Here is a 24,622-nt window from a genome sequence, read left to right as displayed (position 1 = left end):
GTTGAAACTGTGACTTTATAAAAGTAAAACTTCCATGTGATAGATCATGTGTAGAGAACAAAAAGAGAAGGTACAATGTAAATTACTTGAGATGTGAGAGCACTCAGGGATGGACTGTGACAAAGAACCTGTAACAAGTGTATGGAACACTCACTGTAGAATATAAGACATAGCTAAATGCACCATCCATGAAGAGTGGGCCCTCACTAGGCTCAAGTCTCTCAGAGCCTTGGTCTTGGACTTTCTGGAGGCTGGAATTGTGGGCAAGAAAAAATCTGTCATTTATAAATTACCAGGCTATTGTGTGACAGCAGCCAGGCAGGACTAAGACAATGGGTTATTATAAAGGTGTGGTGAAGGACACACACGCACAGCTAAAGGCACCTAGGATGAGGCCCACAATAGTCCCAAGGCAGGGCTTCCATCCCATGGAGCTGGGCACCACCCCACCCTCTTGGCACATGCATGTGTTCACCAACCCCAGAAGCTCCCTGAAGCACATCTTTCAGGGACCCCCTGGAGGCTTCATCAGGCAGGCATGACTGATGATTCATTCCTTCACCAGCCCTCTCATCCCAGAGGAACAGGGAAGGGACTGGAAGTTCCAAGTCTCTAATTGCAGCTTGGTCTTTCTGATAACCAGCCCCATCCTGAAGCTATCCAAGAGCATCCAAGAGCTATCCAAGTGTTCTCATCGGAACAAAAGTCTTTTCCTATCAACCAGGAGAGATCAAAGACTTAGAAAGAAATGAAAAGACCAAACACATATTAGAACACAAGAGGCTTGCAGGGCTCCTATCACTCAGGACATTGTAAAGGTTTTAGAAGCAATACGCCAAAAACAGGGGACAGAGACCAAACATGAGAGGACTTCAAGAAGTTACTGGAAGATGGAATTAAAAGATCAATGTATTTTGCTGCAAAAACATTTGAAAGCAAGCATGTTTTTTTTTTTCATTAGAAATTTATGGAAAATAAATATTCTGAAAAGCATATGCATGGATTTCAAATTTTTACAAAAAAGATATATGTATTTATTAAAGGCAGAGTTACAGAGAAAGAGAAGGGAGAGAGAGAGAGATCTTCCATCTGCTGGTTCATTGCCCAAATGGCCCAGGGCTGGGCAGAGCTGAACACAGAATCCAAGAGCTTGCTCTGGGTGTCCCATGTGGGGACAGGAGCCCAAGCACCAAGGCCATCCTCTGTGGCCTTCCCAAGCACACCAGCAGGGAGCTGGATCTGAAGTGTAGCATCAGGTCTCCAACCATCGCCAACATGGGATGCCAGTGTCATAAGTGGCAGCCCAACCCACTACACTGCAAGGCCAGCCTCCGGATTTCAAATGTTTATTGCACCAAAAAAATTTACTAGAGCTGGCATTGTGATGCAGCAGGTCACACAGCCATCCGAGATGTCAGCATTCCATACAGGAGCATGGGTTTAAGTCCTGGCTCCTCACTTCTGATTCACATCCATGCTCCTGCAAAAGCCCCACGTGCCAGCAGGCGCCTTCCTGACTCCAACTATCAGAGCCGAACGAGTGACAAGCCTCAGAGGACTCCATCTCCCAAGGGTCCTAGGGGGCATCAAACGTCAGAGGACCGAGCAGGTGCTAATCTCAGCCTCTATTTCGCAGGGTCCTGTGAGCGCCTGCCTCAGACTCCACCCCCTAAAGGCCCATGGGTGTCCAGCTTCCTAGGACTCCGAGGCACACAGGGTCCTTCTGGGGGTCTTTCAGGACCCGAGCTCCCAGAGACCCTGAGCAGGCACTCCACCAATGCCAATCTGCGAACGCCCAAGGGCACCTCTCTGACTCCAACTACCAGAGTCCAGTGAGTGACAAGCCTCAGAGAACTCCATCTCCCAGTGGTACCCACGTGCGTCATACATCAGAGGACGGTGCGGGCGCTCATCTCAGACTCTATTCCCAGGGTCCTGTGAGTGCCCGCCTCAGACTCCATCTCCCAGAGGCGCGTGGGTGTCCAGCTTCCTAGGACTCCGTCAACGGAGGGCCCTGCTGGGCTGCCCTCTTTGAGAACCCCAGCTCCAAGAGTCCCCTGAGCAAGTTCCCCTCTGAATCCTATCTGCGAACGCCAAGCAGCCGCCCCCTGACTCCAACTACCAGAGCCCAGCGAGCGACAAGCCTCAGAGGACTCCAATTCCCAGAGGTCCTCGGGGGCTTCATACGTCAGAGGACCGCGTCTCCCAGAATGCACTGTGGTCCCCCGCTTCAGACTCCATCTCCCAAGGATCCCCGAGGGCCTCATACGTCAGAGGTCCGTGCAGGCGCTCATCTCAGACTCTATTCCCAGGGTCCTGTGAGTTCCCGCCTCATACACCAACTCCCATAGGTCCGTGGGTGTCCGGCTTCCTAGGACTCACGGAGGGCCCTGCTGGGCTGCCCTCCTGAGGAGTCCAGTTCCAAAAGTACCCTGGGCAGGTACTTTTCTGATGCCCATCTGCCAAAGTCCCGCCGGCGCCCTCTTGACTCCAACTACTAGAGTCCAGGGAGCAACAAGTCTCAGAGAACTCCATCTCCCAGGGGTCCTCGGGGGCATCATACATCAGAGGAATGCGTCTCCCAGACGGCACTGTGCTCTCCTGCTTCAGTCTCCATCTCCCAGGGGTCCCCGGGGGCATCATACATCAGAGGAACGCGCGGGTGTTCATCTCAGCCTCTATTTCCCAGGGTCCTGTGAGCACCCTCAGACTCCATCCCGCAGAGGCCCGTGGGTGTCCAGCTTCCTGGGACCCCGTCTCACCGAGGGTCCTTCTGGAGTGCCTTCTTGAGGAGTCCAGCTCCAAAAGTACCCTGGGCAGGTACTCCTCTGATGCCCATCTGCCAAAGTCCCGAAGCGCCCCCCTGACTCCAACTACCAGAGCCCAGGGAGTGACTAGTCTCAGAGGACTCCATCTCCCAGTGTACCCATGGGCATGTACGTCAGAAGAATGCATCTCCCAGACTGCACTGTGCTCTCCCGCTTCAGACTCCATCTCCCAGGGGTCCCCGGGGGCATCATATGTCAGAGGACTGCACGGGCACTGATCTCAGACTCTATTTCCCAGGGTCCTGAGAGCACCCACCTCAGTCTCCATCCCCTAGAGGCCTGTGGGTGTCCAGCTTCCTCGGACCCCGTCTCACCGAGGGTCCTTCTGGAGTGCCCTCTTGAGGAGTCCAGCTCCAAAAGTACCCTGGGCAGGTACTCCTCTGATGCCCATCTGCCAAAGTCCCAAAGCGCCCCCCTGACTCCAACTACCAGAGCCCAACGAGCGACAAGCCTCAGAGGACTCCATCTCCAAAGGGTTCTCGGGGGCATCATACGTCAGAGGACCGCACGGGCGCTCATCTCAGCCTCTATTTCCCAGGGTCCTGAGGGCACCCGCCTCAGTCTCCACCCACTGCAGGCCCGTGGGTGTCCAGCTTCCTCGGACCCCGTCTCACAGAGGGCTCTGCGGGGTACCCTCTTTGAGGACCCCAGCTCCAAGAGGCCTCTGAACAAGTTCCCCTCAGAAGCCCATCTGGGAAAGCCCCGCGGACCCGCAGGCGCCCTCCTGACTCCAACTACCAGAGTCCAGAGAGCGACAAGTCTCAGAGAACTCCATCTCCCAGGGGTCCTCCGCGGCATCATACATCAGAGGAATGCGTCTCCCAGACGGCACTGTGCTCTCCTGCTTCAGACTCCATCTCCCAGGGGTCCCCAGGGGCATCATACCTAGGAGGACCGCACGGGTGCCCATCTCAGACTCCATTTCCCAGGGTCCTGAGAGCGCCCGCCTCAGTCTCCATTCTGCAGAGGCCCGAGGGTGTCCAGCTTCCTCAGATCCCATCTCACAAAGAGTCATTCTGGGGTGCCCTCTTTGAGGACCCCAGCTGCAAGAGTCCCCTGAGAAGGTACTCCTTTGATGCCCCTTTGCCAAAGTCCCGCAGGCACTCCCCTGTCTCCAACTAACAGAGCCCAGCGAATGACAAGCCTCAGAGGACTCCATCTCCCAGTGGTACCCGTGGTCGTCATGTGTCAGAGAAATGTGTCTCCCAGGTCCCACTGTGGTTTCCTGCTTCAGACCCCATATCCCAGAGTTCTCCGTGGGCATTTTATGTTGGAGGACCATGTTTCCCAGATCGCACTGTGGTTTCTGGTTTCAGATTCCATCTCCCAGTGGTCCTCATGTGCACTGTATGTCTGAGAACCGCATCTCCCAGAACACCTCACGGGCACTCATCTCAGACTCTATTTCCCAGGGTCCTGTGAGCACCAGCCTCAGATTCTGTCTCCTAGAGGTGCTAACAGGTTGCTCACATCTGAGGACCACTTCTTCCAGAACACCTTGCATGTGCTGTCCTCAGACTCTACCTCCAAGAGCCCAGCCAGTGACAAGTTTCAAAGGACTCCATCTCCCAGTGATCTCCCCCGGCACTGCGTGTCAGAGGACCGTGTTTCCATGAAGGCACTGGGGCATCTATCCTCAGACCCCATCTCCCAGAGCTCCCCGTGGGCACCCCCCCATTATACTCAGAACGTTGGAGCCCTAGAGTATGGAGTGCAGAGCATGACAGGGCATCTGTCACAGATGCGTGGACACTCATGACACGTGGTGGGAGATGGCGCTTGTGTGGAATCCACAGGCCAAAAGAAAAATGGAATGTACATGAGCAGTGCACCGTCCTTCTTCACAGGGTCAACAGTGGCTTCGGGGGTCAGGCATTGCGGCACAGCGGCTTAAGTGGCTGCCTGCAATGCCGGCATTCCCTATGGACGCTGGTTAGATCAAGGCTACTGCACTCCCAATCCAGTTCCCCGCTGATGTGCCTGGGAAAGCCTTGGGTGGTAGCCAGAGTCTTGCACTCCTGCCTCGCACATGAAAGACACAGCAGGAGTTCCAGGCTCCCGGCTTCAGCTTGGCCCCACCCCACCATTGTCGCCATTTGGGGAATGAAGCAGCAGATGGAAGATGTCTCTCTCTCTGTCACTGTAGCTCAAGAAAGAGAGAGAGAGAGAGATAAGGAGAGGAGGGAAGGAGGGAGGGAGGAAAAGAAAAAGAAAGAAGAGGAGGAGGGGCAGGGCGAGGCGAGGTGAAGGGAGGTGAAGCATCTTAGGGAGCCCGTTTCACCGTCCTGCCATTCAACGTCACAGCTGCAGACCCATCAGTGAAGAGCAGGTCTGCACCAGAAAGGTCTCCAGCGCCTTCAACTTCGAGTGTCTACTGTCCAGAACCATGGGCAATAAATTACTGTTGTGATCTCCTTCCCCAAAACCTGTAAGCCCACTCCCACTGTGAAAAATGTCAGAAAAGCAAACCTCACTGCATGAAGCCGGATACCTAGAAGACACGGGCAATTGCCAAGTAAATATGCCTATTCATTGGGGCCAGTGTTGTGTGTAGTGGCTAAAGCCACCACCTGTAGTAGCAGCATCCCATATGGGCACCAGTTCAAGTCCCAGCTGAGGCACTTTTGATCCAGCTCCCTGCTGATGCACCTGGGAAAGCAGCAAAGGTGGCCTAAGTGCCTGGTGCCCTGCACCCACAGGGGAGACATGGAAAAGCTCCCTACTCCTGGTGTTGGCCTGGCCCAGCCCCAGCTTTTGTGACCACTTGGGGAGTGAACCCGTGGATGGAAGACCTCTCTCTCTGCCTTTCCCTTTCTCTCTGTGGAACTCTGCCTTTGAAATACATAAACTAAGTCTTGAAAAAAAATTACTCACAGGGGCTGGGATTGTGTCCTGGCAGGCAGAGCTCCAGACTGCTGGCTTCAGTGTGGCCCGGCTCCAGCTGCTGAGGCCACTAGGGGCGGTGAAGCAGTGGATGGAAGACCCCTGTCTCTCTGTAACTCTGCCTTTTAAATAAATAGATACATAAATAAGTCGATAGATAAAAAGAAAGAATGTAAATAAGCACAGAGATACTCCCCAGGCAGGAGCAGAAGAGCTATTACTCTTAAGACACAACAGTCCCTTCTCATTTGACCTGCAGATTCAATGGAATCCCAATCACATTCCCAGCAAAGATGCCAGCGAACGGTTTAGAATCCTAGATAGGGACATAAGACTGAAGAAGGGGGGCCGCACTGTGCCTTAGTGGGTCGAGTCACAGCTAGTATCACCAGCATCCCATAGAGCCGCCTGCTGGAGTCCCAGCTGCTCCACTTCCAGTCCAGCTCCCTGCCAATGGCCTGGGAAAAGCAGCAGAAGATGGCCTGAGTGCTTGGGCTCTGCACCCACATGGGAGACCAGACAGAAAGAAGCTTCTGGCTCCTGGTTCAGTCCTGGCTGTTGCAGCTACTGGGAGTGAATCAGTGGATGAAAGATCTCTCTCTCTCTCTCTCTCTCTCTCTCTCTCTCTCTCTCTCTTCCCTAGATCTGAAACTCTGCCTCAAATAAATACATCTTAAAAACAAAAGAAGGGGCTGGTGCCATAGCTCACAGCTATTGTGGCCATCTGGGGAGTGAACCAGCAGATGGAAGACATCTCTCTCTCTCTCTCTCTCTCTCTCTCTCTCCCTCTCTCTCATCTATCTATCTATCTATTGCTCTCTACCTCTCTGTAGCTCTGCCTTTCAAATCAATAAATAATTAAATCTTTAAAAACAAAGAAAACAGGGATATGGGAATGCACATCTGTTACAAGGCAAAAATCTTCTAAAGAAACAATGGCAATTGCAGTAAGAACATCCATTCATCACTGTTCCACCCTCCCTGTAGATTTGAGAAGCAAATTGCTTTTGAAAACAAGCATGTCGGGGCTGGCGCCATGGCTCACTTGATTAATCCTCCACCTGCAGCACCGGCATCCCATATGGGTGCCGGGTTCTAGTCCCAGTTGCTCCTCTTCCAGTTCAGCTCTCTGCTGTGGCCCAAGAGGGCAGTGGAGGATGGCCCAAGTGCTTGGGCTCCTGCACCCACATGGGAGACCAGGAAGAAGTACCTGGCTTCTGGCTGCAGATTGGCGCAGTGCCAGCCGTAGCGACCACTTGGGGAGTGAACCAACAGAAGGAAGACCTTTCTCTCTCTGTCTCTCTCTCACTGTCTACAGCTCTAGTTGTCAAATAAAAAAAAAAAAAAAAAAAGAAAACAATCATGTCAACACCATGCAGGAAAAACAGAGAGCATCCAACTTTAACACACTAAGCCCACCAAGTCCAGTGTAGCCAACTACAAAACCAATCAAACTATTAGGTTGTCATTAGATGACACAGTGCGACATGACAGATTAATACTGCAAGTCATGCAAGGAACATTAAGTTAGTTCAGAGGACACCTTGTGGATATCACACCAGTATTAGAGGTCCTCATGTGGACATGAAGTCAGTATTAGAGGTCATCATCCAGACCTTATACCAGTTTCAGTGACCTCTGTGTGAATATCTTATTGGGAAATATATGTTCTGTGCTCTAGGTGGAATCCACCCTCGCCCCCAGCCCTTTCTGTGTCCAGCACTCTGAAGGCTCATCAGCATTGAAGCCAGAGACTGAAAGCTTTTTACACACCACTGCAGAGTGCAGATCTGAGATTTCATCCTTGCTGGGGACCTGGTGGACTTGTCACACCCTCAACGGCTGCAGTCAGTCAGGAAAGGCGGGTTCGTGCATTCTCTCAGGCTGCTAGGACTCGGTGCAGGGCACTCAGGATGTGTGTTTCCTCCTGGTTTTCCTAGGCAATGAAAGAAATTTAGCCCTGTATTCAACACTAGTCAATGCCACAATTTTGGAAATGCAAACAGAAATGAAGTCCACTATACCATATCTTTTCCATAAATGGTAAAGGAATACTTAATTGAAAACACAAGTTTTGGGGCCAGTGCTGTGACATAGAAGGTTAAGCCTCTTGCCTTAATTACCAGCATCCCATATGGGTGCCAACTTGAAGCCTGGCTACTCCACATATGATCCAGCTCCCTGCTAAGGCACATGGGAAATCAACCAAAGATGGCCCAATTACTTGGACCCCTAAACTATTGTGGGTTACCCAGAACAAGCTCCTGGTTCCTGGCTTTGACTTAGCCCAGCCCCAGCCATTGCAGCCATTTGAGAAGAGAACCAGTGGGTAGAAGATATCTCTCTCTCTCTCTCTCTCTCTCTCTCTCTCCCTCCCTCCCTCTCTCTCTTTCTCTCTCTCTCTCCATCTCTCCCCCCCTCTCTTGCCTACTCCTTGTCTCTACCTTTCAAATAAATAAATAAATCTTTTAAAAAAGAAAATGAAATTCACTTGAAAGACTTCACAGGCTAAAGTTTCAAATGCAAAGTATAAAAATCATAGGACAAAAAAGAAATGAAGAAAATCTACATGGTCTTGGAGGATTTTCAAAATTACGTTATTTATTTATTAAGGCAGAGTTAGAGAGAGAGAGAGATTTAAAATCTACTGAATCACTCCCCAAATGGCCATAACAGTCCAAGATAGACCAGGCCAAAGCCAGGGGTCTCCAACTCCATCCAGGTCTCCCACGTGGGTGACAGGAACACGAGCATTTGGGACATCTTCAGCTGCCTTCCTAGGTGCATTATCAGTGAGCTGCATCAGAAGTGCAGCAGCCGGCACTCCAGTAGGCACACATAGATGATGCCTGAGTCACAGGCTGTGGCCTAACCCACTGCACAACATCAGCCCTGAAGTTTGAATAATTTGTAACACACAACATCAAAAGTAAATTCCCAGAGTAAAAAATTAAAATTGTGGACTTTATAAAAGTAAAACTTCTTTGTGATGGATCATGTGTAGAGAAAGACAAGGTACAGTTTAAATTATTTGGGATGTGAGAATACCCAGTGATGGAATGTGACAAAGAACCTATTATAATTGTACGGAAAACTCACTGCAGATTATGAGGACACAGCTAAGTGCACCAACTATGAAGAATGGGCCCTCCCAGGCTAACATCTCCCAGAGCCTTGGTTTTGGACTTTCTGGAGGCTAGAATTGTGGACAAAAAATTATCTGTCATTTATAAGTTACTCAGCTGTTTTGTGACAGTAGGACTAAGACTAAGACAATGGGTTATTATAAAGGTGTGGTGAAGGACACACACGCACAGCTAAAGGCACCTAGGATGAGGCCCACAATAGTCCCAAGGGCAGGGCTTCCATCCCATGGAGCTGGAGCACCACCCACCCTCTTGGCACATGCATGTGTTCACCACCACAGAAGCTCCCTGAAGCACATCTTTTAGGGCTTCTTATGGGGGCTTCATCAGACAGGCAAGACTGATGATTCACTCCCTCTTCAGCTCTTTCATCCCAGAGGATGAGAGAAGGGACTGGAAGTTCTAGGCCTCTAATCACGGCTTGGTCTTTCTTATAACCAGCCCCATCCTGAAGCTATCCAAGAGCATCCAAGAGCTATCCAAGTGTTCTCATAAAAAAAAAAAAAAAAAAGACTGCCTATCAGCTAGGAGAGATCAAAGGACTTAGAAATAACTGAGAAGACCAAACACATATCAGAAGACAAGAGGCTCCCAGGACTCCTATCACTTTGGACATTGTGAAGGTTTTAGAAGCACTACACCAAAAACTGGGGAAAGAGACCAAACATGAGGATACTTCAAAAAGTTACTGGAAGATGGAATTAAAGGATAATTTATTTTGCTGCAAAAACATTGGAAAGCAAGCATGGTTTTTCATTAGAAGTTTATGGAAAATAAATATTTTGAAAACCATATGTATGGATTGCAAATTTTTATGAAACAGGTTTGTTTATTTATTTGAAAGAGTTACAGAGAGAGAGAGAGAGAGAATCTTCCATCTGCTGGCTCATTGCCCTAATGGCCTATGGCTGGATGAGGCCAAATACAGAAGCCAAGAGCTTGCTCCAGGTCTCCCACATGGGTGCAGGGGCCCAAGCACCTGGGTCATCCTCTGTTGCCTTCCAAGCTCACTAGCAGGGAGATGGATCTGAAGTGTAGCAGTCAGATCTCAAACCCATGCCCACATGGGATGCCAGTGTCACAGGTGGCAGCTCAACCACTACAACACAACTCTGGCCCCTGTATTTCAAATTTTTATTGCACCAAAATAAACTTAGCAGAGCCAGCATTGTGGTGCAGCAGATTAAACAGCCACCTGAGATGGCAGCATCTGATACAGGAGCATGGGTTTAAGTCCTAGCTCCTCCACTTCTGATCCAGCTCCATGATAAGATTCCTGGGAAGACAGCAGAAGATGGCTCAAGTACTTGGGTTCCCACCACCCATGTGAGAGACCCAGATGGAGATCCTGGCTTCTAGCTTCAGCCTAGACCAGACCAGGCAGTTTTGGTTTTATGGGGTTAAATCAACAGATAAGAGGTCTCTGATACTCTGTCTCCCTCTTTCTTTCCCCCTCCCTACCTCAGCCTTCAAATACATAAATCTTTAAAAAACATAAACTTATTTTTTAACTCTACTTTTTTAAAGATTATTTATTTGAGCCGGCGCCGTGGCTCACTAGGCTAATCCTCCGCCTTGCGGCACCGGCACACAGGGTTCTAGTCCCGGTCAGGGCGGCGGATTCTGTCCCGGTTGCCCCTCTTCCAGGCCAGCTCTCTGCTGTGGCCAGGGAGTGCAGTGGAGGATGGCCCAAGTGCTTGGGCCCTGTACCCCACGGGAGACCAGGAGAAGCACCTGGCTCCTGCCATCGGATCAGCGCGGTGCACCGGCTGCAGCGCGCCAGCCACGGTGGCCATTGGAGGGTGAACCAACGGCAAAGGAAGACCTTTCTCTCTGTCTCTGTCTCTCTCTCTCTCTCTCTCTCACGGTCTACTCTGCATGTCAAAAAAAATCTTTTAAAAAAAAGATTATTTATTTGACAGGCAGAATTATAAGACAGAGAGAAGGAAAGAGAGAGAGGTCTTCCATCCACTGTTTCACTCCCCAAATGGCTACAAAGCCAGAGCTGGGCCAATCTGTAGCCAGGAGCCGAGAGCTTTCTGGGTCTGTCATGGGTGCAGCTTTTCCAGACTATTAGCAGGGAGCTGGATCAGAAGTGGAGCAGCCAGGACTTGAACTGGCACCCATATGGGATGCCAGTGCCACAGGCAGAGACATCAACTACTACTCCACAGCGCTGGCCCTTGAACTCTACTTTTTTATGAACTTTTTGAAGTACCCTCACGTTTCTGTGTCTATGTGTGTATGTATACATTGTACACATTTTGTGTTTGCAATCTGGAAGAATAACAATGAATTCAATATTCATAATAGACCAATGAATTAAATAAATGACAGATGGTAGGAGCCAGGCTTCTCAATGCTGAGGGAGAAGTTGCAGATGAGCAAGGGGGGAAGGCTGGAATGGTCCATGTCACACTGAATAGAGTTCATTGATTGCAGACATCAGTATCAACTCTCATTCAGCTTAATATGTAGACAGCTCCACATGGAAATATTTGCAATTAGGTGTGCAAATATAGAATTCACAAGTATTTCCTTGTATTCTTAGTTATGAGAGTCAAGATACAATGAACACAGACAGCTGCTAGATATAAGTTTTTTTTTTTTAATTTATTTGAGAGGCAGATTCCAAACAGAGAGAGTGAGAGACAGTGAGAGAGGCCTTCCATTAGCTGGCTCATTCCCTAAATGTCCACAATAGCCAGAGCTGCAGCAATCTGAAGTTAGGAATTTCTTTGAGTCTCCCAGATGGGTGCAGGGACCTGAGCACTTAGGCTATTGTCTACTGATTTCCCAGCACATTAACAGGGAGTTGGATCAGAAGTGGAGCATCTGGGACTGGAAGTGGTGCCCATTTGAGATGCTGGCACCAAAGGCGGTGGATTAACCTACTATGCCACAGTGCCAGCCCCTAGATGTAAGTTTTTAATATCATCTTCCCATAATAAGAACCAGAGATTTTCAAAGAAATGGCAGATACTAGGACTGGGACAGGAATTATGTGGGCTAAGATAATCTTTACTGTAAGGAAATGAGGCACAGAGAAAATAAAAACATGCAGTTACATCAGAGAAAAGCAATAGCCAATGGAAAGAACTTCCAATAGCCAAAGCAAGAATGAACTGAGCAACAAAAGAATGTAGCACCAGACAATAACCTGATTATCCAGGCACCCATACTGGCATAAATACATGAATGAAGATTTTCTATAATAATAGTTCATGCAGAAAGATGTCAAATAACAGGCACTCAGCCATAAAGGAGGAGAAAACAAGTCCCCACTCCTGAAGTGTGGGCCTGGCATACTGATTCCTCCGAAAGAATACATACGATATGGAAAAGGGGAAAAGTAATTTCAAGGTGAGAAGCCTGAAAACACTCCCTGAGCCAGCTGACCAAAGTTCACATGGACGGGGATCAATCATCTAGAACACATGAAGTAAGAACTTCCCTTCACTTCACTTCCCTCCCCTCCCCTCCCCCATCCCCTCCCCTTCTTTCTTTCTTCTCTTTCTTTCTTTCTTTCTTATTTATTTATTTGAAAGGCAGAGAGAAGGAGAGATCCACAAAGACATTTTCCACCACTGATTGACTTCACAAATGGTCATATTTAGCCAGGGGCTGGGCCAGGCTGAAGTCAGGAGCCAGAAACTCCATCCTGACTCCTTCACTTGTGGCAGGGGCCCAAGTACTTGGGCCATCTTCCATTGCTTTCCCAAGTGCATATGGGATACCAGCATCACAGGCAGTGGCTTAACCCACTGCATTACTATGCTGCCCCCGCCCAATGTAGAACATTCTACAAAATACCAGATAGGTCCTCCTCAATACTGCCAAGACCTCAGAAAGTGTCAGAAGGATGCTTTCTAGAGTGTCCTAGAGAAACCTGACAACTGAATGTGATGTGAGATTTTGGGTGCACCCTTGCACTAAAATAAGGTATAAACAAGGGAAACCAAAGAAATTACAGATTGTGGGGCTGGCACGGTAGCACAGCAGGTAAAGCCACCACCTCCAGTGCTGGAATCCCATATGGGTGCCAATGTGAGTTCTGGCTGCTCCACTTCTGATACAGCTCTCTGCTGTGGCCTAGGAAAGCAGTAGAAGATGCAGGTCCTTGGACCTCTGTACCCATTTGGGAGACGCAGAAGAAGCTCCTGGCTCCTGGCTTCAGATTGGCCCACCTCCAGCCATTGCAGCCATCTGGGTAGTGAACCAGCAGATGGAAGACACCTCTGTCTCTCTCTCTCTCTCCCTCCTTCTGCTTCTTGAATAAATAAATAAATCTTTTTTTAAAAAAAACTAGAGTTTAGTAAATTACAGCATATAAAATTTTTTTCAATGTGATAAATACTGTAAGATGTTAATATGAGAAGAAAGTAGAGGCTATGTAGGAAATCTCTGCATTTTAGAGCAATGTCTGAGTAAATTTAAAACTATTCTAAAACTATTTAAAAACTTTGCTATATTTATAAAATACCTACTTGTTTAATTATTCACAATACTACTAGCAATTGATGCTGTTAAAAAGTCAGTTTTTAAATATTTATCTTATTTATTTTAAAGGCAGAATGACAGAGAAGGAGGGACAGAGAGAGTAAGACATCTTTCATCTACTGAGTCTCTCCCCCATGTTCAAGGCCTAACGTCCAGAGCATGGGACTCTGTCCTGGTCTCTCATATGGATGCAGGGGCCTAAGTACTTGGGTCAACTTCTACTGCCTACCCAGGTGCATTAGCAGGGAGCTGAGACAGAATTAGAGCTGCAGGATAGTCCAATATGGTATTCCAATATGGGAAGCTGGCATCACAGGCAGCGGCCTAGCCAACTGCATCACAACTTTGCCCCCACTCCCAAAAAAGTCCTGATTTTTAAAATAATTTCTTTAAAGATTTATTTTTATTTAGTTAAAAGACAGAGTTATAGACAGATGCAGAGACAGAGAGAGAGAAAGTCTTTCATCCACTAGCTCACTTTATATGTCCACAACAGCTGGAGCTGAGCTGATACAAAGTCAGGAGCCAGGAACTTCTTCTGGGTCCCCCACAAGGTTGCAGGGGCCCAAGGACTTGAGCCATCCTCTGCTACTTTCCAACACCCATTAGCAGGGAGCCGGATTGGAAGTGGAACAATCAGGACTCAAGCCAATGCCTATATGGGATGCTGTAAGGACAAATTTTTTAGGATGAAGAGGCTTGTATCTAGGTTCAGCTCTGGTAAACAAGTAATTTGTCTGCCGGATGACCTTATCCTGCTCCTTGGCAGCCTGGCCAGCTCCCAGGGAGGAGGATAAAGGAATGTTTCTGATAAACAGGTGGGCATGCTTCGTGTCTCGGCTCTCTGGCCAAGATCGGAGACGGGATGCACTGCTTGCCTAAAATCTTGGTAATAAGCCCCCTTTGTCCTTGGGAGCTTTAAGAGGGAGCCAGAGCAAGCCTCTGCTGCTGCTGTTCCATCCCGGGGGAACACGCAGTCATGCTGAACGTTGAACGTGCCCGTGATGATTACTGATGATGTTTGGTTCTCAGTATGGATCCTTTTCCGGTGCTATGTGAAGATTGCCTAGTGGTAAATTCCCGGATTGAGTCCCTACTCTTAGGGACTCCCCCCCCCTTCTTTCTCTCTCTCTGCCCTGCTTCTTAAAATTTGCTACTTAAATAAACTACTTGTTTCTTTATACTACAAGGCTTGCAGAGTATTTCTTGCAGATCGAACTAAAAGTAGCTAAGTCTGTGCACAGCAGACAGCTAAGAAATAATTTGCTGTCACAGATGCCAGTGCTGCAAGCCAGGGCTTTAACCTACTACTCCACAGTGCCGGTCCCTAAAAGATCTGATTTTTAGTAATAGCATTTATGACCCCAAATTAAATAATGAAGGCTAATGTATAATTTCAGATAAATGTTTTTTACATGTTATATGTTAAAGGTACAACACATGTGTGAATTTATTTATCATATTTTTTCTTATGCTGCGGTTTGCTCTTGATTTGCTCCCTAAATGTTGGTCATCTTAGAAATAAGCAAAAAAATTCACAATTTAGAGATCCAATTTCAATTCATGGTTGCACATTTTCTTCATTTTTTAATGTTTATTTATTTATTTGAAAGGCAGAGTTGGAGGCTGAGGAAGAGGCAAAGAGAGAGAGAGAGAGACTTCTTCCATCTGCTGGCTCACTCCCCAGATGGCCACAATGGCCAGCACTAGGCCAGGCAAAAGCCATGAGCCAAAGACTTCCTCCAGGTCTCCCACAGTTGTATCAGGGGCCCAAAGACATGGATCATCCTCTCCTGCTTTCCCAGGCACATCAGCAGGAAGCTGATTGAAAGTGGAGCAGCCAGGACACAAACTGGCATCCATGGGATGCCAGTGTCACAGGCAGTGGCTTTACCCACTATGCCAGCCCATGAACATTTTCAAAAATGTAACCTCATAAAAAGAAAGGTAACAATGACAAATTGATTCATTGTAACTAGATCACTTATTCCAATATTTTGTTTCTATTCATACCTCCTATAAGTAATAGGCCCTTGATAAAAAATATTCAAACAGGAATGTGAATAGAATTTGTGGCCACAACGACTCAATGTTTCATTATGCTGCTTTCTAAAACAGAAGATTTTTAAATAACATTCAAAATCATTTTCTTCAATGATACCTTGCAGAAGGTGGTCAAACTAGGGGCAGGCGCTATGGCACAGTAGGTGAATCCTCTGCCTGTGGTGCCTGTAGCCCATATGGGCCCCGGTTCTAGTCCCAGCTACTCCTCTTCTGATCCAGCACTCTGCTATGGCCTGGGAAAGCAGTAGAAGATGGTCCAAGTCCTTGGGCCCCTGCACCCACACGGGAGACCTGGAAGAAGATCCTGGCTCCTGGCTTTGGATTGGTTCAGCTCTGGCCATTGAAGACATTTGGGGAGTAAACCAGCAGATGAAAGACTCTCTGTATCTCCCTCTCACTGTCTGTAACTCTACTGCTCAAATAAATAAATAAAATCTTTTTAAAAAGTGATTAAAATAGAGAAACAGAGAGGGCAGCACATACTATATGATTTTAGATGTTATTATGTCTTATGGGATTGATGTTTAGAGATCATAAAGATTTTTTGGAAGCCCAAGCTGAACCTGTAATTACATGGTCACAATCGTTAATCATGATACTAGTGTTAAAAAAAAAAGATCTACAGGGAAGGCATTTGACTGAGTGGTTAAGATGCCCACATTCCGTATCAGAGTACTTGGGTTCAATACCCAGCTCTGGCTCCTTACTCCAGCTTCCTCCTAATGTGCACCCTGGGAGGTAACAGTGATGGCTCAACTTACTGGGTTTCTGCAATGTAAATGGAAGACCTGGATTGAGTTCCCGCCTCCTGGCTTTGGCCCATCCCATTTCCAGTTGCTGCAGGCATCTGAGGAATGAACCAGCAGATGGGAAACTTCTCTCTCTCTCTCAAATAAATGATTTCTTCAAAATCATCTGTGCTTTATTTTGTGTAATAAAATAGAAAATTAATAATTAATGCTCATAGAATACATTAGACTTGAAATGCAAATAAATCAAACTATTTTTCCTACACTAGATTAAAAACTACACTAGATTATATAGCCCATCATGAGCTGATGTGCCATATCATAAAGTGCATTCACATTAACTACACTGTCATAACAACAGAAGCAAGTTTTATTGACTCTGGTGAAAATTAAGAAAAATGGATATAACATCTTAGAAAATTATTAATAAATTAGAAACATGTGATACTGACATAAAACACTCCTGGCCAGACACATAATAATGGACAACTACAGCAGGTAGAAGCCATGATGTCCCTTTCTCAAAATGATTGTGTGCACTTTGTTCAGCTCACAATCTCCTTATGCCAAACTTCCGGTTATATTAATTCAAATATAATAACCTTTTAAAACATGGTTAAAGTATATGTACTCAAAATGGTTTTAGGCAACAGCAATATTAATTGTTGGCATTAAAAATATTATCATCCTGTATCTCGCTTTTAAAACTGATTCACAGGGGCTGGTGCTGTGGTGCAGCAGGGAAAGCCGCCATCTGTAGAGGTGGCATCCCATATGGGCACCAGTTTGAGTCCCAGCTGCTCTACTTCTGATGCAGCTCTCTGCTATGGCCTGGGAAACAAGGCCCAACCACCCAGGTCGGAGACCAAGAGAAGCTACTGGCTCCTTGTCGCTCCCCCTCTTCGTGGAGGAACGACACAGGACCCTGCGCTGTTCTTTTGTCTGCTCGGCCCTTCCCGGGTTTGCTGCTGGTTCTTCCCGGGTTGGCTACCGTCCCTTCCACCTCCGTGGAAGGGCGGTTCCCCCTAGCCACTTTCCCCACTTCCGCGGGGGAGCGGCACACCGCCGGCCGGCTCTCTTGGGGGCTGCTCAGGTGTTCCTTCAGATAGATGTTCCTGGTGCATGTTGTCTCTCTCCTCCTTTATAGTCCTCTTCCACCAATCCCAACTCTGCTACCCACACGCCGAGTACGCTGCTCTCCTCCAATCAGGAGCAGGATCAGCTCCTGCAGGTTATTGGTCGAACTGGAGGCAGCTGCGTAGAAGCTGTTTACTCCTCTCCCAGCGCCATATTGTGGGAGAGCAGATGCATAGAATAAGTCTTAATTCCAGTAACTTAGTCTAGTCTGAGTTGCTCCCCACAGCTCCTGGCTTCAGATCAGCCCAGCTCCAGTCATTGCTACTATTTGGGGAGTGAACCAGAGGATGGAAGACTCCCACCCCCACCTCCAAAAAAAATACACAGAGTTGCTCAACATCACTAGCTCTTAGGAAAATGTAACCACAGCAAGGGGATACACCTTCAGCCTGGCCATTAAGATGCCACATGGGACACCCATAACCCCTAACAGGGCATCTGGCTTCGAGTCTCACCTCTGCGCCAAATTCCACCTTCGTACTAACACACATCTTGGGATTGAACATCACTAATGGAAATGTAAGATGGTACAGTCACTGGGGAAGATATTTTGGGAGTTGTATAAAAAGCTAAACAGAATTACCACAATTTCACTCTGAAAGATACACAAAAGAACTGAAAACTAGCAAAAACTTGTAAACAAATGTTCATATCAGCACAACTCTCAATAACAGAAAGATGGAAAGAACACAAATGGCCCTCAACAGATGCATGGACAAATGAGTTATGGTGGATCTGTTCCAAAAATAAAATACACATGATGGAAAAATCAGGACTGAGGTGCTGACACATGACATAAGGTGCAGGAGCCAAAGGAGACAAGGTGGCCACGAGATTCATGCATGCATGGCTCTATTCACACGGAACACCCAGAAACCCAGAGACAGAAAGCAGAAAGGGGTGAGGGGGTGAGAGGGAGGGGAGAATGGGGAGCAACTGCTTTCATCATCTCCTCTGGGATGATGAAAATGCTTTGAGGGGCTGGCGCCATGGCTCACTTGGTTGGTCCTCAGCTTGCAGCGCTGGCATCCCATGTGGGCGCCAGGTTCTGGTCCCGGTTGCTCCTCTTCCAGTCCAGCTCTCTGCTGTGGCCTGGGAGGGCAGTGGAGGATGGCCCAAGTGCTTGGGCCCCTGCACCCGCATGGGAGATCAGGAGGGGGTGCCTGGCTCCTGGCTTCGGATAGGCATAGTGCTGGCCATGGGGGCCATTTGGGGAATGGGACAACAGAGGGACGACCTTTCTCTCTCTCTCTCTCACACTGTCTATAACTCTGTCAAATAAATAAAAAAATAGAAAATAGAAAAATAGAAAATGCTTTGGAACTAAGCAAGTGGCTGTGAAACATTCTACGTGTATTAAAATATCACTGAGATAAAACAATTTTATATTATATGACTTGTTTCTTAAAACAAACAAAAAACCTGTAGTCCCCAGGTTCACTCATCAGGGTGAGTCCTTCCCCCCACGGTGCTCTCTTAGTCTGGAATTCATTCCCATCCAAATCCAGTCCTGCCCAGGGCTGTCCAGCTTGCTCTGGAAACCTGTGCTCCATCCACACCGCCCACTCAGCTCCCAAGCCCAGTGACCAGTTCTTTTTTTTTTTTTTTATTCACTTACTTATTTGAAAGACAGGGGCCCCAGGACTTGGGCCATCCCATACTGCTTTCCCAGGCACATCAGCAGGGAGCTGGATTGGAAGTGGAGCAGCTGGGACTCAAACGAGCACTCTTATGAGATGCTGGTGTCACAGGTGGCAGCTTAACCCACTGAGCCACAACACCAGCACCCAGTGGCCATTTCATATTTAGGATCAAAGTCAGGGCCAGTGCTGTGGCATAGTGGGTAAGCGACCACCTGTATTGCAGAGAACCCATATGGGCACTGGTTCAAATGCTGGCTGTTCCACTTCTGATCCAGCTCTCGGCTATGGCCTAGGAAAGCAGCAGCAGATGGTCCAAGTGCTTGGGACCTTGCACCCACGTGGGAGACCTGAAAGAAGCTTCAGGATCCTGGCTTCGAATCAGCCCAGCTCCAGTCATTGCAGCCATTTAAGGAATGAACCAGTGGATGGAAGATTTCTCTCTCTCTCTCTCTCTCTCTCTCTCTCTCTCTCTGCCTCTCTGTAACCCAGCCTTTCAAATAAATAAATAAATCTTTAAAAAAAGAGAAAAGATCAAGGTCAGCATCTCTCTGAGGCCCTCAAAGATGTCCAGCGATCAATGAGGCCTCCTTGCAGTTCACAGGGTCTTTCACCCTAGCCCTGCTGTAACCCAGACACTGGCACAGGGTTTCCAAGGGTTGTCCCATCTAGGTGAGGAAATCAGCACTTCTGAGCACTGCCATACACAGGTGTCTTGCTCAAGTGGACTCACAGCTGCTCTGCCAGGTGTGGCTTAGCCACATGTACAGACAGGAAGGTGATGGTGCACATTCAGGTTCTAGCCCAGAGCCATATACCCAGGTGCTCAGGGGAAATGAACGTATGTTCAGGCCTCACAGGAGAGGTGTCCTGGCTGTGGGGTCATTTGTCTGATCATGGAGGTGGCCTGGGTCCCATGTGAAGCTGCACAGACATTTACAGATACACCAGCCTGGGGCTGCCCAGAGGCCAGCTCCGGGAAGTGGATTCGTCTAAGCCATCTGCTTAGTTCCAAAGCTGGTACTTTTACACTTGGTTAGAGCTGAGGATGCCTGCACCTCACTTCTGCCCACAGTCCTCTCACTCTCTGGGGCCTCCCACATCCCCACTGTCCAGGATCCTGCTCCACTGAGACTCACCACAAAACCTCAGGGGCTTTGCAGACATGCAGAGCAGGTGGGAAACCAACCCTGAGCCAGATGAGGCTCTGGCCTCTGGGGGCCAGGGGCTGAAGGAATCCCCCCTCCCAGGCCTCAGGGAATGTGAGAGCACCCAGGAGGCTCATCACCTGAAAAGAGAGCAGCCTCCACTTTTCCCACCTTCAGAACTTCAGAACAGTCTCATCCCAGCCCTTACCAGCAGATGACCCAAGTGCCACCTCCAAGGTCAAGAGCCAGGTTCTCATGAGCTCTGCCTGGGGCAGCCAGGAAGGACCAAAGTGCTTGGGGCCATCAAGGAGGTAGTCATGGGCACAGGCAGGGGTGCTGTTGTGTTGAATGGTGTCCCCACAATTCATAGTCTTAAGTCCTCACCCCCAGTACCTGTGAGGGTGACCTCATTCTCAGATGGAAATAGGGTCTTTGCAGATGACCGTGCTAAGATGAGGTCATCAGGGTCAGCCTTAACCCACTGCTACTGTGTCCTTATAATAAGAGGGAACCAGGAAGATACCTTGTGAAGCTGTGTCAGCCATCACAGCCATGAAACAAGCTGGTGACCAGGACAGTGCTTGCCCGGCGCCTTCAGAAGGAGCCCAGCACTGCCAAAAGCTGTCCTCCACACTTCCCTGCTGCACAGCTGTGAGATGACAGCTCTGTGGTTTGAGCCACCCAGTTTGTGGTACTCGGCAACGGTAGCCCTAGGAAAATATCAGGTGCATGCTCCTCCATCCGCTACTCTTTCCCAGACCACTCCCTGTAATGGCCACCTCCTAGGCCACTGCTGCAGCCAGGTGGGGAAATCCAGCTCTGACTGCCTGGGAGCACTGGCCTCAGCTCAGCCTTGTGAGGGGCCAACTTTCCTGGGGCTGGTCACTGAGCCTCCGTCCTGCTGTCCCCAGACACCAATATGGCTTACTTAGCTGCCAGCCTGGTCTGTGGGCTCCTGTCCAGGTCTGGAACAGAGCACAGGAGAAGGAAAGGGCTCGGGAATATTCAGCTGGGAGCAGGGGCCTCCTGCTCAGCCGGCCCAGCCTCCCTCCCCCTGCAGGAAGCTCTCCTGACAGCCACACCCAGAGGCCAATCAGGGCTGTGCTGGAACCTTCTGTCTTCCCTATGGGACTTGAGTCCTTTCAAGTCCCTCACTGCTCCCCCAGCTGGGCCTGATGCTCACAGGATCCAGAGGGAGAGTACAAGTAGTGGCTGGTGCCAAGGACAGAGCAAACCCTACCAGCACATGCAGACCTAGTCATCCCCACCCCAAACCCTACAGTCAGCACAGACACCTGTCAAAGGACTGGGCTAAGGACAACAGCCCTGACACTTCTGAGAGGCTACAGAAGGCCCCACCCCCTGAAAGGAGGCTGGTTACTCAGTGGCACCACGAGCCTCCACCAGATGCTGCCAGTACCCCACCCCTCCTCACTGCACTGCTCCTGGAAAAGCCAATCCACAGATGCTCCCAGTACCCCACCCCTACTCACTGCACTGCTCCTGGGAAAGCTAGTCCACAGACGCTCCTGGTACCCCACCCCTCCTCACTGCACTGCTCCCACCCCTCCTCACTGCACTGCTCCTGGGAAAGCCAGTCCACAGACACTCCCGGTACCCCACCCCTCCTCACTGCACTGCTCCTGGGAAAGCCAGTCCACAGCAGGCCAGCCCTGAAGGTCTGACTAAGCCCTGGCAAGTGCCACAGCTCTGTAGAGAAGACCAGGTTCCTGCAGCTGTGTGACACAGGCCAGAGGCCACTCACAGTCTTGCCCTGCTCAGCCTTGGCTTGGCTGCCCTGCACCATGGACCAACCCTCAGTTTTAAGCTCCACGATGCCTTTGTCTTGAAGCCTAGGCTTCCCATTAAGAGAGAAAAGGATTTTCTGGAAACACAGTGGAAGGAGACATCCCTTCCCACACAGGGTGCAGGGAATCCTGGGGAAGAGCAGGGTCAGTGTGGCCCAGATCCTGGGGAAATGTCCAGGCCACTTCCTTTCCTTTGTCCTCAGCGAGGAACCTAAGGGGAAGCAGAGAGTGCCCAATGGAGCCTTTGTCTCAGCCCAAGAGGGGAACAGTGCTTGGTGTACAAGGTCTGATGTCTCCCACTGCGTTGCTTATGACTGCATGTGGCCTGTGGGAGTCCAACAGGCCCTGCACAGGGGGAAATGTAGAGTCTACTTATGGGCCTTGATGCCATAGAACTACCTGGGGGGACCAGAAGGGACCAGGGGCTATGCAGTGGCCAGGACAGCAGGAGCCCAGGGGCCAGCCAGAGCCCCAAGGGCAGCACAAGCCCAGAGGCCCTTCTCACAGATGCATTTGGAGGAGGACAGGGAGGAGGTAAGAAGGGACAAGGGGCCAGTGCTATGGCCTAACAGGTAAAGCTGCCACCTGCAGTGCCGACATCCCATATGGGTACAGGTTCAAATCCCATCTGCTCCACTTCCAATCCAGGTCCCTGCAATGGCCTGGGAAAGCAGCAGAAGATGGCCCAAGTGTTTGGGCCCCTGCACCCATGAGGGAGACCCAAAAGAAGCTCCTGGCTCTTGGCTTTGGATTGGTGCAACTCCAGCCATTGTAGCCATTTGGAGAGTGAACCAGTGGATAAAAGACCTCTCTGTCTCTCTCCCTCTGCCTCTAACTCTGCCTTTCAAATAAATAAATAAACCTTTAAGAAAAAAAAGGGAGGGAGGGGGAAGAGGAGGAGGGACAAGACCATCCCCAGTGTTTGCACCTTGCAGCAAGCACGTCCCTGTAGGGAAAAGCAGAACAGAGATGAGTCGTGAAAATAATGGGACAGGGCCGGCGCCGAGGCTCACTAGGCTAATCTTCCGCCTGCGGCACCGGCACACCGGGTTCTAGTCCCGGTCGGGGCGCCGGGTTCTTTCCAGGTTGCTCCTCTTCCAGTCCAGCTCTCTGCTGTGGCCTGGAAGTGCAGTGGAGGATGGCCCAAGTCCTTGGGCCCTGTACCTGTGTGGGAGACCAGGAGAAGCACCTGGCTCCTGGCTTCAGATCGGCGTGGTGCACCGGTCACAGTGCACCGGCTGCAGTGGCCATTGTGGGGTAAACCAATGGAAAAGGGAGACCTTTCTCTCTGTCTCTCTCTCTCACTGTCCACTCTGCCTGTCAAAAAATAATAATAATAATAATAACAATGGGACTAAGGACAGAAGAACAAGATAGAAATCAGCAAGGGAAAATGAAGCTAATTTTCTCTGTCCAGTTGAGACAGTGTGTAAAATCTAAAGCCACTATTAATATAAATATGTGTACATATATAAAGGCTCAAAGCTCTGGAAAAGGCTCCCATGCTTGCCTCCGACCCCCCTCAAGGGTGCACCCCAGGCAGGCCAGACCTCTGAGCCACACCTGTACCCCACACCTGCAGTGGGGCCCAACATACCCTGAAGTTCCCACTCTGCACATTGTAGAGGGGCTAGAAGAACACAGCTGGGATGGGCACATCCTGATGAAAGCTTCTCTTTACCCTGAGGCCAGAAGGAGGCAGAACCAATGGGGACCCAAGTAGGGGCTGCTCCCAAGGGGAATGCTCCCAGGGTTCTCTTTGGCTCCCAGGCCTGGCCCCAGCAAGCACCCCTTCTCCCACACCCTCTCCCTATCTGTCCACTGCCTCTTGTGCTCTGTTACACTCAACCCTGGCCAGTCTTCTCCAGGACCCACTCAGGACAGGGGCCCTGTGCCCCTGGTAACTTGACACACACTCATGAGACTTGACGGCTTACCCAAGGAGGACTCTTGTCTCATTCTGAGGCATATATTAGGGCTGAAAACAGGGTTCTGTGCACACTAGAACCCAAAACTGCATTTTCATAGAATGTGTGAAAAAATGAGCAAGCAGGCCAGTTCCCCAGAGACAGGATACTGAGTCACACTTCAGCTGGGCAGGGCCAATCCAATGCCATCTTTGGGATTTGCCACAGAACCACTTCCCCTCTCTTCCCCAGTGATGTGGGAACCCCTCACCACTGACCCAGGGTAGAGACTTGAAAACCCCACCTAATCCAGGATCAGCCAGTGAGAGGTGGGGAGGAGTGACCCTTGATGCCCGACTTACCACACATACACACACATGCACACACACACACGAGCACACATACACACACTACCTACCAACCTGGGTGACAGCTTGAACAGAAGGTAGATGAGGCCACTCAGCAGGTTAAAGATGGACACAGCAACAAGGGTGCTGTCCAGCTGCCCCCAGGGTGGGATCAGGGAACCTGTGGGCAGAAGGGCTCAGGGCTGTGAGCAGCCTCCTTGCAAGAATATTGTCTCCAAACCCCCACAGCAAGAGTCTCTGTTACTGCATTAGGCCACAGTGGGAAGTTTGTAGCTTGCCTGCCAGGATACCTGGGGTGAGTCCCACCCGGGCCTCCCTCTCCTCATCTGCCATTCAGCCGGGGGTAAGCGCTGCTGTGGGCAAGGATCAGTCCAGCCCCCACCCAGGTGACTAAGGTCATGTCTGGCCTCCAGGCAGCCCTGGAGCACACATCCTCTAAACAAA

General features: G+C 49.5%; 1 protein-coding gene across 3 annotated transcripts in view; it reads right to left on the bottom strand.

Moving 5' to 3' along the window:
• Window positions 1–7,515: 7,515 nt before the first annotated feature.
• LOC100346166 (developmental pluripotency-associated protein 2) overlaps window positions 7,516–24,622 on the bottom strand; it is a 65,063-nt gene continuing 47,956 nt past the window's right edge. For all 3 annotated transcript variants that reach the window (XR_011379120.1, XR_007921132.2, XM_002723442.4), the window contains one exon: window positions 7,516–7,647. The gene's annotated coding sequence lies outside the window, so the exon portion shown is untranslated. The remainder of the gene's footprint in view (window positions 7,648–24,622) is intronic.

Source organism: Oryctolagus cuniculus, chromosome 9 (assembly GCF_964237555.1).
Source record: "Oryctolagus cuniculus chromosome 9, mOryCun1.1, whole genome shotgun sequence".
Taxonomy (NCBI): Eukaryota; Metazoa; Chordata; class Mammalia; order Lagomorpha; family Leporidae; genus Oryctolagus; species Oryctolagus cuniculus.
This window is presented reverse-complemented; position numbering and strand designations above follow the sequence as displayed.